This window comes from Triticum aestivum, chromosome 6D (assembly GCF_018294505.1).
Source record: "Triticum aestivum cultivar Chinese Spring chromosome 6D, IWGSC CS RefSeq v2.1, whole genome shotgun sequence".
NCBI lineage: Eukaryota > Viridiplantae > Streptophyta > Magnoliopsida > Poales > Poaceae > Triticum > Triticum aestivum.
The window spans coordinates 3284985-3297051 of NC_057811.1; positions in this window are offsets into that span (position 1 = coordinate 3284985).

A 12067-nucleotide genomic window follows, 5' to 3' on the forward strand; every position below is an offset into this window, starting at 1 on the left:
GAAACATTCGAAACAAAAGGAAAACAAAAAACAAAGTAAGAATGATGCAAAGTAAGACGAAACCTCAATCTACAGGAAATATGAAGGACAGATTGGTAGGCGAGTGAAACGGGAATACTCGACCGGGTGGCAGCAATGAGCTCGACGATCACTTAAGGTCTGCACCACGCCGTATCCCAATGCATGGTAATTATGAAAGCCTATAGTGTGTGTTGGGTGCAAGGAAGATGCCGCATTTGTATGCCAAACCGTGCAACACAACGACGGGTAGCACGTACTAACAACCAGTCTCCACGGCAACCTCTTAACTAGCAATGGACAACACAACAAATAGTAATCAGAAACCTGGAGCCAGAAGCAACCACCATCCACCGACCCGGAGACAACACATCTGGATTGCACGTTTCCCAAGTTTGCCCGGTGATGGTGTCCTGGATTAGCTAGGGGTCACTCACCACGTTGTCTCTCGGTCAGGTGGGCTAGGCAAAGGACCCCTATGGCGGTTCATCAAGGGGCTACGTCAAGAGGGTCCATGACGCGTACAGGGAAGAAAAAAGAAGCCTTGTTGTTTAAGACAAGGACTCCTCTCCACCGATGTGGCCGGCTAGGACTCCTATTATCCTATGCCTCTGGTACATTATATAAGCCGAGGCTAGGCTAGTCGCTAGACTATCAGAATCTCAATACATCCTAGAGATGAGATAACCTTCATACACACATGATCTCAATGTAGATCAACCTGTACTCAACACTTGCTCAATCAATACAATCAAAGCAGGACGTAGAGTATTATATCTTTGAGAGAGCCTGAACCTAGGTAAATTATGTGTCCTTGTTACCATCGTTCCAATGCTACCAGGTCGGGACCCCCTACCCGAGATATGCTGGATTTAGCTCCATCACTCATCCTTTCGACGCTCCAGGGTAACCGGCTGAGGTATACACCTCACGTGATAGCTGATCACACTCTTCCCCGGACTGTCAGTCCCCTGGTAGGTTCGCGTTGTTTCCTTCTGTTGATGTGGCCTAGGGTTCATGTGCCCGATTTCAATGCTTCAGTTCACTTGCCATGGGTATGCCGGCGGATTTTGTATATACCCCGTTGGAATATGAAAAAAAAAACTTAGGTCTAACTCACGCGCTCAAGCAAATGACTTACCTAGCGCCAAAGTAAGACTTGAGGAACGATCACTCTCATCTATCATTTGTAAACACAAGGCAAATACAGACGCAATACAACCATAACTAATTGCAGATAATTTGCGAAAAACATCCTTCACATGGTCCACCTAAGTGCGTCGTGTGTGCTTAGTACCTCGGTCAGCTGCCAAACACCACCACGCAACGCAACCTTATACTGAACGACCAAGGAAGTACTGAAGGACCACAAACCGAGGTACGAGGGCATTATCCATCCCATCATGGGCCTACCAGCCATTACTTGGTACACACCCTAGGATTGAGCCATGAGCACGTGCATGCCCGACAGGCGCGAGCGAAACAACCCTGGCTAGCAGGCTCATGTCGCCAATTGGCTTGCCGTCGCAACACCCAGGTGAACCGCGCTAGCGAAACAGTCCCGTCTCAAGCGAACGAAAGAGCCCTGTCCTGGCGCTTGTCTGCCTGCCGCGAACGACGCTGACACATAGACCCTGGGCAACTGTAGCATGCGGGGTAGCGGGCAAAACCGAGTCAAGTTTAGGGGCAGGTATCCCAACATCAAAATGTGGTCGGACCGGCCTTTGTCTAGGGCTGGGACGGAAACCTTGCTCAAGTCCAAGACTCAAGCTATTCCCACGTTCATCTCGAGTTGTTTCCGACTGCCGGTGGCGATCTGTGAGAGGTTCCGTCAGATTGTGGCGGATCAGTGGTGGGGAAGGGAAGATGGTAAGAAGAAACTTCATTGGTGCTCTTGGGATTGGCTCTCGACGCCGAAATCTTTGGGCGGTATGGGCTTCCGTGAGATGGGGCTCTTCAACCAGGCGATGTTGGGGAAACAAGGCTGGCGATTACTGACTGAACCTGAGTCTCTGTGTGCTCGGGTTTTGAGAGGAAGGTATTTCCCGTTCAGCAGCTTTTGGAATGCGGGGGCGCCCCGTTCTGCTTCTGCGACCTGGCGTGCGATCTTGCATGGCCGAGACTTGCTGAAGATGGGTGTCCAGTGGGGTATTGGAGATGGGAGAAGCACGCACATTCTCACCGATCACTGGATCCCCTCGACTCCTCCTGCTCTCCTTCAACCCCTCTCTCCAATCCCTGCCTCGGCGACGGTGCACTGTTTGATCGACGCAGAGAATTCATGCTGGGACATGGATCCAGTGAAAGATTTTTTCTGTGAAAAGGTGGCTAATGAGATTCTTCAGATCCCTATCAGCCGGGCAGGCGGGCCGGACTTTGCTAGCTGGCCTTTCACAAGGTTTGGTGAGTATATGGTCCGGTCGGGCTACAACCGGGCCAGGACGACCCGTTTTCTGATCAAGCAAAGTGGCGATGGAAGAGGTCAGCAATCTGGATGGTCTTCAGATGAGAAAGTTTGGAAGAAGCTTTGGAATGTTAAGCCTCCGAACAAGATGAAAACTGTCTTGTGGAGGCTTGCTCATGATTGTTTGCCCTCGGGCGAGCAGCTTCTCCGGCGTCAGGTTCCGACGAGAACAGACTGCTTCCTCTGTGGTAGGCCAGAAAGTGTGGACCATGTGCTGCTCTTCTGTGCTCATGCTAGGGCTATCTGGGATGAGATCAAGGAGGCCTTCGGGATCAAGCTGTTTCGATGTTCTTTTGGTTCGCCGAGACAATGCCTGTTCAGCTACCTCAATCGCTATTCCGACCGGGATATTTCCGTTTTGACTGTGACTTTGTGGCACATTTGGGAGGCCCGGAACACTGCGCGCAATGAACCGGAGGCCCCTCATCCGAGGCGGACAGCGGCGAGAGCTCGAGCTTATATTGACATGGTTTTCCAGCATCTGTTCAAGCCTCTCCCTGCTCCCAGGCGTGAGCCCACTGCTTCCAGCTCTAGTTGGTCTCCGCCGCCGCAGGGTACTATGCAGGTGTCCTCTGACGCGGCTGTTGATCTGGCTCGGGGTTCTTCGGCGGCGGGAGTGGTGATTCTGGACCACTCTGGCCAGTGTGTGGCCGCTGCTACCGAGCCACTCCCTAGTGTCTCTTCCCCGCAGGTCGCTGAAGCCCTTGCTCTTCAGCGAGCTGCCAAGCTGGCTCGGGAGGAGCATCTCTTCAGTGTGGTGTTTCACTCTGACTACCTTCGCTGGTTCAACGCTTGAACTCTTCGGCCTGTGACCAATCTTTGGTGGGCACCATCGTTGCTGAGATCAAGGCGGAGTGTGTTGCTCTTGCTTCTGTGTCCTTCAAGCATGTTCGTCAGCACTGTAATGTTGTAGCTCATGTCTTAGCTAAGTCTAGTTTGAACTCTGTGAGTCCTTATATTTTTCTTTCTGCTCCGGATTGCATCCGCGAGACCTTGTGTAATTTGATTGCTTAATTAATAAAGACCGACGTTCCAAAAAAAAAACCGAGTCAAGTTTAGGGGCAAGTATCCCAACATTAAAATGTGGTAGAACATCACGGGGTGGTGCATGCCCGGAGCCTTCGTTATTCACACCAAATCATGCCAAGCGGCAGACTCCATATAACTCCCGAAATTTTAACAAATCAGCACGTAAAACTTAAGAGGAATCCTGTGAATCGGAGACAATATATGGTAGTAACGACTCATGCAACTGTGCCTCTCCGTCCCATTTCTGTACGCCTTGTCCTTCCCCCCATTTGTTCCTAGACGGTGCATCATTAAAATACCAACCCGTCCGAAGCGACCAGGTAGAGGCGACTGGCATATATGACCGTGGAGACACGCACTCATTACTGCCTAACTCAGTGGTATGGCCTAAGGCATAGTGAGGAGTAATTTATACTAGTGTCATGCATATAACACTAGTTTAAGTTACTATTTTCATAATGCAAAACAACATAGTAGTATTGTTATAGAAGACTTTATTTATTATCTCGTAGACTCATCTTGTCTTGGGAAGTGCTATGTTACAGTAACATATTATGTTATTACTTTTTATTAACTACGTGTCACATAAGCAATTTTTTCTTGAAGTACGCTATGTTACTAGCAAAATTACTCCCACTATGACTAGCCTAATAACGTCTCCCGTAGATGCTCTGGCCAAGATGGTAAGTTTCGATTTGCCTGAGTTATCCCGGGTGGGAGGCTCATACAGGTAAGGCCAATATGACATGCCACTCGATCACGCATTGACAAGGGTGTGTGGGGGCTATTAGTTTGGGCGCCCTCTTCATACTACTGTACCTACTCATGATGACGGGAAGCCAAGTAGGCGTTAGACGAGCAGAGCACGCGACGGCAGGCCTCCAGTCAAGTCCCCGCTCCGTTGCTGGGTACCTTGCCAAAGACCTCTGTCCTTTCCGCCTGCCCCATGTCGGGTCAAAATATTGTCCATCCATGATACGTCTCCAATATATATAATTTTAATATTTTATGATACATTTTTATCATCTATATTTTTCCCTAATAATAAAGCGTCTATTGCTTCTGGTCGTACGTCATCAGCATTTTTGCAGAAAAGCCCATCTATTTTTGAAAATTCAACCCGCAGTCCTATTTTAAGTGGGTATGTGAGAAAACGTACAAAACACCCATGTATTTGAGAGTATTCAACCTATGATCCTTATGTTTCTTTTTTTTGCAGGGGCGGCCATGACAGGTGTCGGCGTTCTGGGAACGGGGGTCCCCAGACTTGCATGCCTGCGGCCCACGACGTGGCTGAGCTAGCAGGCCCGTACGGCCCACCTTCATCGACAAGACATCGAAGACCCTCGCGAGGGGCCACGCCTCGCAAGGCGGACGACGCAAGACCTCCTCAGGAGCGGCCTCGCCAGGCAGGCTCACGAGGGGCAGAGAGATCAAGGCAGGGCAAACCTCGCGAGGCTCTCGCGACGTGAGCCATGACGATCAAGATCAGGCGGGCGCCAGCGCGCAGTGTCCTTATTTCCTCTTTGGTGCTAAGGAGGCAAGCGCAGGCGCGGAGTACCGAGGAATCAAGCAAAGGTTTCCATATCAGTGCAACGAGACCAAGACCAGCAGGTCGGGAGGACGGAGGTCATCATGAAGCCCAAGATGGCGTCACCACCAGAGCCTTTTTGCAGGCAAAGACCACTTTAGTCAGATAAGCTGTACTAGTTGTCCCCTTTCAAATTTGGCCGTTGTTGACTCCCTTTCCGCTCAATATTTGGGGAGAGGACCAGGGCCTATATAAGTAGAACTAGCCACCACAGTAGGGGGCATCTGATAACTCATTGAGCAGCATCTCACCCACACAAGTTCGCCAAGCAAAAGAACACCTCAACCTGAGGAGGCTGTTCTTCCCCTTGTAACTGTTCATCCATGGCCCAAGAGACAATCCACCACCACCACACTGGAGTAGGGTATTACACCACAACGGTGGCCCGAACCAGTACAAATCTTGTGTCCTTTGTGCTGTGAGTTCGTCGAGTTCGTCCGCGAAATCTTAGCGAGCTAGGACGTGGATCGGTAGAAAGGAATTCTTCGCGCGCACCCCAGTGTTCGAACCTTGAGGGTTTTGCCGGAACCCATGATTCGACAGCAGGGAGGGGAGGCAACGCTGCCCTCCAGCGCCGCATCAAGCTGCGGCAGGGAGGTGGGAGCCGCGCGAGGAGACGAAGGAGCAGAAAATGAAGAGGCATGGAGGAGAGGTGGGTGAGCGGGAAGCGCTGGGGCGTCGCCCACGACGCCGAGCTTGACGGTGGCCTTGCGATGGTGCAGTCGAGGAGGACTTGCTTTTTAACAAATTGGCTCCTACGAAGACAATGGAAGGATCATCAGACCAACGTAGTCAAATTGGCTGCTTCAAATTTTTGGGTATGTGCATTGATGGATTACCTTAATGCCGGTAATTCTTGATTTTTCCTTCATATATGAAATGATTTAGCTAGCTCTTGATGAATATCGTTCGGGTAAGTTCTGTAGCAAATGGTTCTTAGCAATTCTGATTGTACACTGAAATTTAGGTGCTTTCGGAGAGCTGAATGTACAATAAAATGATCTACCTTGCAATATCATTTTTATCACAAATGATGAAATTCAGAGCATCTAAGTCTTAAATTTATCTGCTAAAATATTGATATGTATCCTTCTGTTGTCCGGTAAGTTGAGATGTGCATTGCTTAATTATGTGATTACAGCCTTGGAGCTGATCAGCAGCACGCGGACATGCATCAAGAAGCCGACGGACAACCAGAGCACGAAGGCGTGGATCTTGAGCTGCAACGACAATGACAACTTGGGCGTTACCTGCAAAAAAAGGACAGTTCAATTGTTCAACCAAGTGTAAGTTTGCATTCAGTCAATTATTACAGTTCTACAATGAAACATTCAGATTCTTGCATCCAAAGTTAGATAGGAACAGGAAAGAACACTCTTGTAACTTTGGTTCAGATCATCAGCCTATCTAAAGCACCATAGATTGAGTTTGCAAGCAAAAGGATCACATAATCTGACAGTACAAGGAGCAGTCTTTTTCTTCACATCTTTGTTTTAGCTTGCATCCGACAGTTATGTGCTCCAAGATTAGGCAACCAAAACTAAACTTATGACTACATGAGTGCATGAAAAACTGTTAATATCTCTTATTTGACTAATCTTTGGTCAGCTGGAAACGAGATTCTCTGGCTTTGGGGATGGTCCTTTGGTGTTCTATCAGGGTTCTACTCATGTGCACTAGGCACTTCTCAACACTTCTATAATTATTCTAGAACCTCTTTAAATTTGCAATGCTCATCAGAGTGTACAGGTTTTGCATTCAACTATTCAGATTATTGACTAGGGACGATATTTTCAGTTCTCCCGAGTCTGCAAAGGATGCGCCAAGCCTAGATTACATATGATTTTTCTAAATTGCATCGATTTACTTATGTACCTGCTCCTTAGATGATTGTAAATTTGTGATTCAGTCGTGGAAATTTGGGTGCTTTCTTCGAGTGTCCTGAAAAATGGTTCGACGCGTGCTTGCTAGAAACTGTAGATTAGCAAGACTAACGTGTGTTGATCATGTCAGTCCATGTGTGGGCACGAGTGAAAATGTAAATTATGGTAGAGACGAGTTTCTGAAAAAAGTACTGGAGACGCGCTGCTGCTGCTGCTGCTGTTCTTGATAGCCAAAGTGGAGGCTGCAGTTCTAACTTCTAAGACTTCAAGGAGGAAAGTAATACACGGTTGCTTCTTGGAGAGGTGAGTTGTTTTCCTGCAGAAAAATAAATCTCTTAGAGTTGTTTAACTGAACCTATATATTCCACTGTCATTGTTACGTTGAGATAAAAATTGTTATTGGTCACTTAATGCCGAAGCTGTTGTGGATTAAATTGACTTGAATTGGACTGTACTCCAGGAGTCCACAAGATGTCATTTCCGAGTGTGGTACTAATTTCAGAACATAGCACCAATTGCTAAAAATAAGGCTGGGCAACATGAGCCAACTACAGGGGAGGATGTTTCAAGAGAATAAACTCACTGTAGCTGCCGAATTGGTATTAGTAGGTTTCTGTTTCAACTTCCTAGGGAACAACAGGGGGTGTATTCCTTTTTATTTATTTTTACTATTATTAGTTGCAGCACATGGCGACGATGATGAGCGCTTGTATTTTTAAGATGTTGCACCTCTGTTTTTTGTTGACCTTTGTTTCATATATATATGTAAATTCTATGGAAATGTATCATAGGAATGTGAATTCATAACTCTATGGTTGATGTATCTATCTATAAATATTAAGTTCTTTTTTTTTCATTGGTTTCTTATTTTTCCTGACAGTTATACCAGACTGGGATATATCACCTCCCTACTTTGCCAAAACTTTTTTTAAACACTACTTTGTCAAACCTGACACCCACATAACCCTTGCTCATGTTCCAACTATGAACACATCACTTAAATATCCCACTAAGAATATTTTTTTGCATTGTTAAACGTGCATCACTCGTGCATTGTTAAATATCACATGAAGCTGGTTGTGCAAAAACAGTTGCAGAAAATTTTATTTTTCGAAAAACAAAACATTTAAAAATATATTATACAGAAAAATGCTATTACACCTCAAAAAACAAAACATTATTACCCCTAAAAATGATTCTTTGCAGGAAAAAATCTGTTCAAAAAATGATATTTTTCAGAGAAATGTTCACATTCCATAAAAAATGTTAACTAATCTTTAAAAAAGTATTCCAAGTTTTATGTAAACATTACCTTCTATTTGAACAAAGAAAATTTAAACGTTTAACATTATCATTGGAGTTTATTACAATTGGATATAAAATGGTGCATAATGGCACAGGAAGCAGGTTCTGCCCTTTCTTCGCCCAGTGCAACGCACGGGCATTTGTACTAGTCTTTATCTACCTATATGTATCTATCTATCTATACTTATACTAATCACAGACTCCCTAGAAATTCACATGTTAAGTAGAAATTATGAGTCGTTCATCTGGGGCCAAATTATTACGGTGTAGATCTACTGATAAAATCATGGGAATTTTTTTCCTCGATTGTATGAAAAAAACTCCCATGTCAACCTATCTCGGTAGTAATCAAAAGAGAAAAGAAAAGAACTCCTCTCTCAATTTATCTGGGTTGTTCTCTCGAATAAAAAATCTATCTTGGTTGTGCCTTCCCAAAGGAAAAGACTCTATCTCGATTGTAAAAACAGAAGAAAAGAAAAACTCCCGTGCAAATCTATCTATAACTCGGCTAATAGAAAATATAAATTCTAACAAACCACGTTCTCCTGATTTTTTTTTTAGTCACCGTTCTCCTGATTTGCTGGACCTATACGCAGTGACATCGGAGAAAGGCCACGATGCCGCCGCCACCACCGCCATCAACTCATTCGTGACACTGAGTGTGATCTGGTAGGACTGCACCTGGCCGCACTGCACGTTCCCGCCGCCACTGGCAACTGCTGCACGTTCGAGCAGGAGTAGCACCATCACCGCATCATAGGTTGAGTGGCAACCTAGAAGCAGTTCCCATCACAATGACGAGCTCAGATTCATGTCAATAGAACAAACATGATGAACGTAATGGATGCACATGCATATGTGTATAGTCTATAGTGGTCTGTGTTGGATGCCAACGTCCGTACTTAGTACATGTACATGTCCCAAGCCTGTAATCAGTCCGGCGATTCAGCATGCGTGCGTTGTGTGCTGTATCTAGCCAGAATTTATCAATCTGATGGTTAGCTACCTAGCTATTGTGTATTGATACATTGCTAATGATTAATACAGATGGAGTTTGCTTTGTACAGGATTATGGCACAGAGGAACTGCCAGGTTGCTTTGTCGTTGTCGTCGCCCCACGCAGGAGAGTACTCACCTAGGAACCAGGCAACGACAACGAATCGTGATCGGCAAGCTAGGTTAGTATTGATTAGTGCAATCATATCTTTCTAATCTTCCACGGCGACATTTATCTTCTATTCTTTTTTTTTTTTGCGAATGCATTTATCTTCTATTCTAGACCAAAAGGAAATGGAATCCATGTAAACTATGTGTGGGGATGATGATGCTTAATTAAGTGCTGTAGGAGATAGTTGCGAGAGTTGTGTAGGAGGTGGATTTTTGTCAGGTATATATATGAAAAATCTGAATAAATAGTATTATGTGCTCATGATAAATTCTCCCTCGAAACTTGATTTTATTTTCATGTATATAATGTTCTTCAGGTTATTTATTCTCATCATATTCATTCGTCTCATGTAGAATGTTTGAACCAACCAGAATTTTATGTAGTTTTCATACGATTACCTTATTAGCGGGTGGAAGTAAACAAAGAGGTCGAGTGTTCAAATCCTACGTCACACACATATTTTTTGAAGGTTAGAAAAGAAAAGGAAAATAAATGGGCCAGGCCCAGGACGGAGGTAAAAAAAATGTAAAAACTTCCCTTATATCGTTTCTGAGGGGTTTACCGAAGCAACACTCCGATTCCAATGGTGTCATTATCCATCAAGTCGCGACTCAAAGTCTCAGACTAACCATAGTTCATGACAGTCAGCTCAGTGAAACATATGCTGAGTTCAAATTCTGTCATTTCTACAATAACTTCTTCACATTTTGTGTCTTATATATTGGACTGCAATGTTGTATATTTTCGCATCTAGAGGTATAAGACAACAAAACTTTGTTTGGACCTGAAGAGTACGTTCGAAAGTCATTGTACTTTATGTTTTTCAATTAAATCTGGGAACAGCCTTGCACAATATCTTAGAAATATAAGAGCGTTTAGATCACTAAAGTAGTGATCTAAACACTCTTATATTTGTTTACAGAGGGAGCATTCTTTAGCTAGTCGATGAGAACTACATTACAACAATTTTGAGTGGTTGTTCGGTGGAGAAACATGGATACTGATGGCACCATTTAGTATAATATGACATCAAAATATTCATTATAAATTTTGAAAACAACTAGTTAGATATGGTATGATATGATGAAGTATCGTGGAGAAAATCAATCAAAGCACATATCATTTTGGAAGTTTTCATGCAAATTTTCATTTAACCCACCATTTTGATGGCCTAATCTGGTTCGCCCAGAGATGTGGACCTTGGCAGGTTTCGAAGAAGCACAAAAGACGTGTCGCGAGGCACCACAACGCCAGGCCGCGCGCGCCACCATGGCTTAAAGGTGGCTTGAAAGTAACGAGTTTGGGCTGTCCTTATTAGGACGATGTCATAGCAGCTCGTAATTAATTTTTTGTATCTTGTGTGGTTTGAAAAAATGTCTGGCAAGGGCGGAATGGAGGAATAGCTGTCGTGGGGAGTTGAACAAGCAACGGTTCGATCAAAGCAAAGGCTCCTAAAGTCAGAACGGCTCATTAGTTTAAGTCTCCATCACATGGCAAATCAAGATATAGCTGACCAATTATATTATGGAATAAACTGGCGGATGCCAACAGGTGGCAACAGTGTAACGGCTCATTAGTGAAAGTCTCCATCACATGGCAAATCAAGTGATATTTGACATAGTGCGTTGAAAGGTTGGCTTGTGTTTTTATTTTCCATGTCCAGAATAACCACGCATTCTTTAGCTCGTCGATGAGAACTACAGCACAACAACTTCGCTGCCGACATGCGAATGATCCGGGTGGTATTCGAGACTCACAGCTCTTATCTGATGCCCTAGACTTGCGGAAGGCCGACTCATCTTTTTACTCAGCTGTCATTGAGGCGTCGCACATGAACTTGCTACTCTGGGTCGTGTGTGTGAACTGTGTTATGTGGGCCTCTGATGTACCAGCCATTATGGCTGCTTGTGTGATTGGCGATTTGCCTAAGCACAGTTAAGTTATAAAGCTTTGCTTTTCCCCTGAAAAATAAGGAAAGAAAAGAAAGCTACCGCTTGTTTGACAAAAAGGTCGGAATCATTCATGGAGTTACACGAGGCAAGTTTTATGACGACAAAATAACTAGGACCGGCCGGGAATCTAGAAGGCAATTGTCCATGTATATTACTAATCAAATGCGGAGGACAATATTTGGAACAGCGTACGGATCTAAGGCTCTACCACACATAGCTAATCAGATGATATATACACAAATTAACTTATATGAATTTTTATTCACAAATTAACTTAATGGCAAAGTGGTGTTATGACTTCAAACTGCTTTAACCTCACGATATCAGAATGGTATGTATCTGGAAAGAAAATTTGATTGCTAGAATGAGATTATCTACCAACGGATGGAGTACCTAAAGCATAACTCTGTCTTCATGTATTTTAGACACCCAAGTAATCATTGTCGATTTCTAATGAATGCTCACTACTCGAATCCACAACTTTGGTCAGTGCCCTGATGTTTGCCGAGTTCATTTTATCGCACTTTAGGCAAAGCAAAAGAAAGCTGAATGCATGGGGCAAAAAACACAGCAAAGACCTAGCGCTCACAAAGGAAGATCTTTGCCGGAGTACACGACAAAAAACTCGGCAAAGACCTAGCATTCAGCAAACTCCGC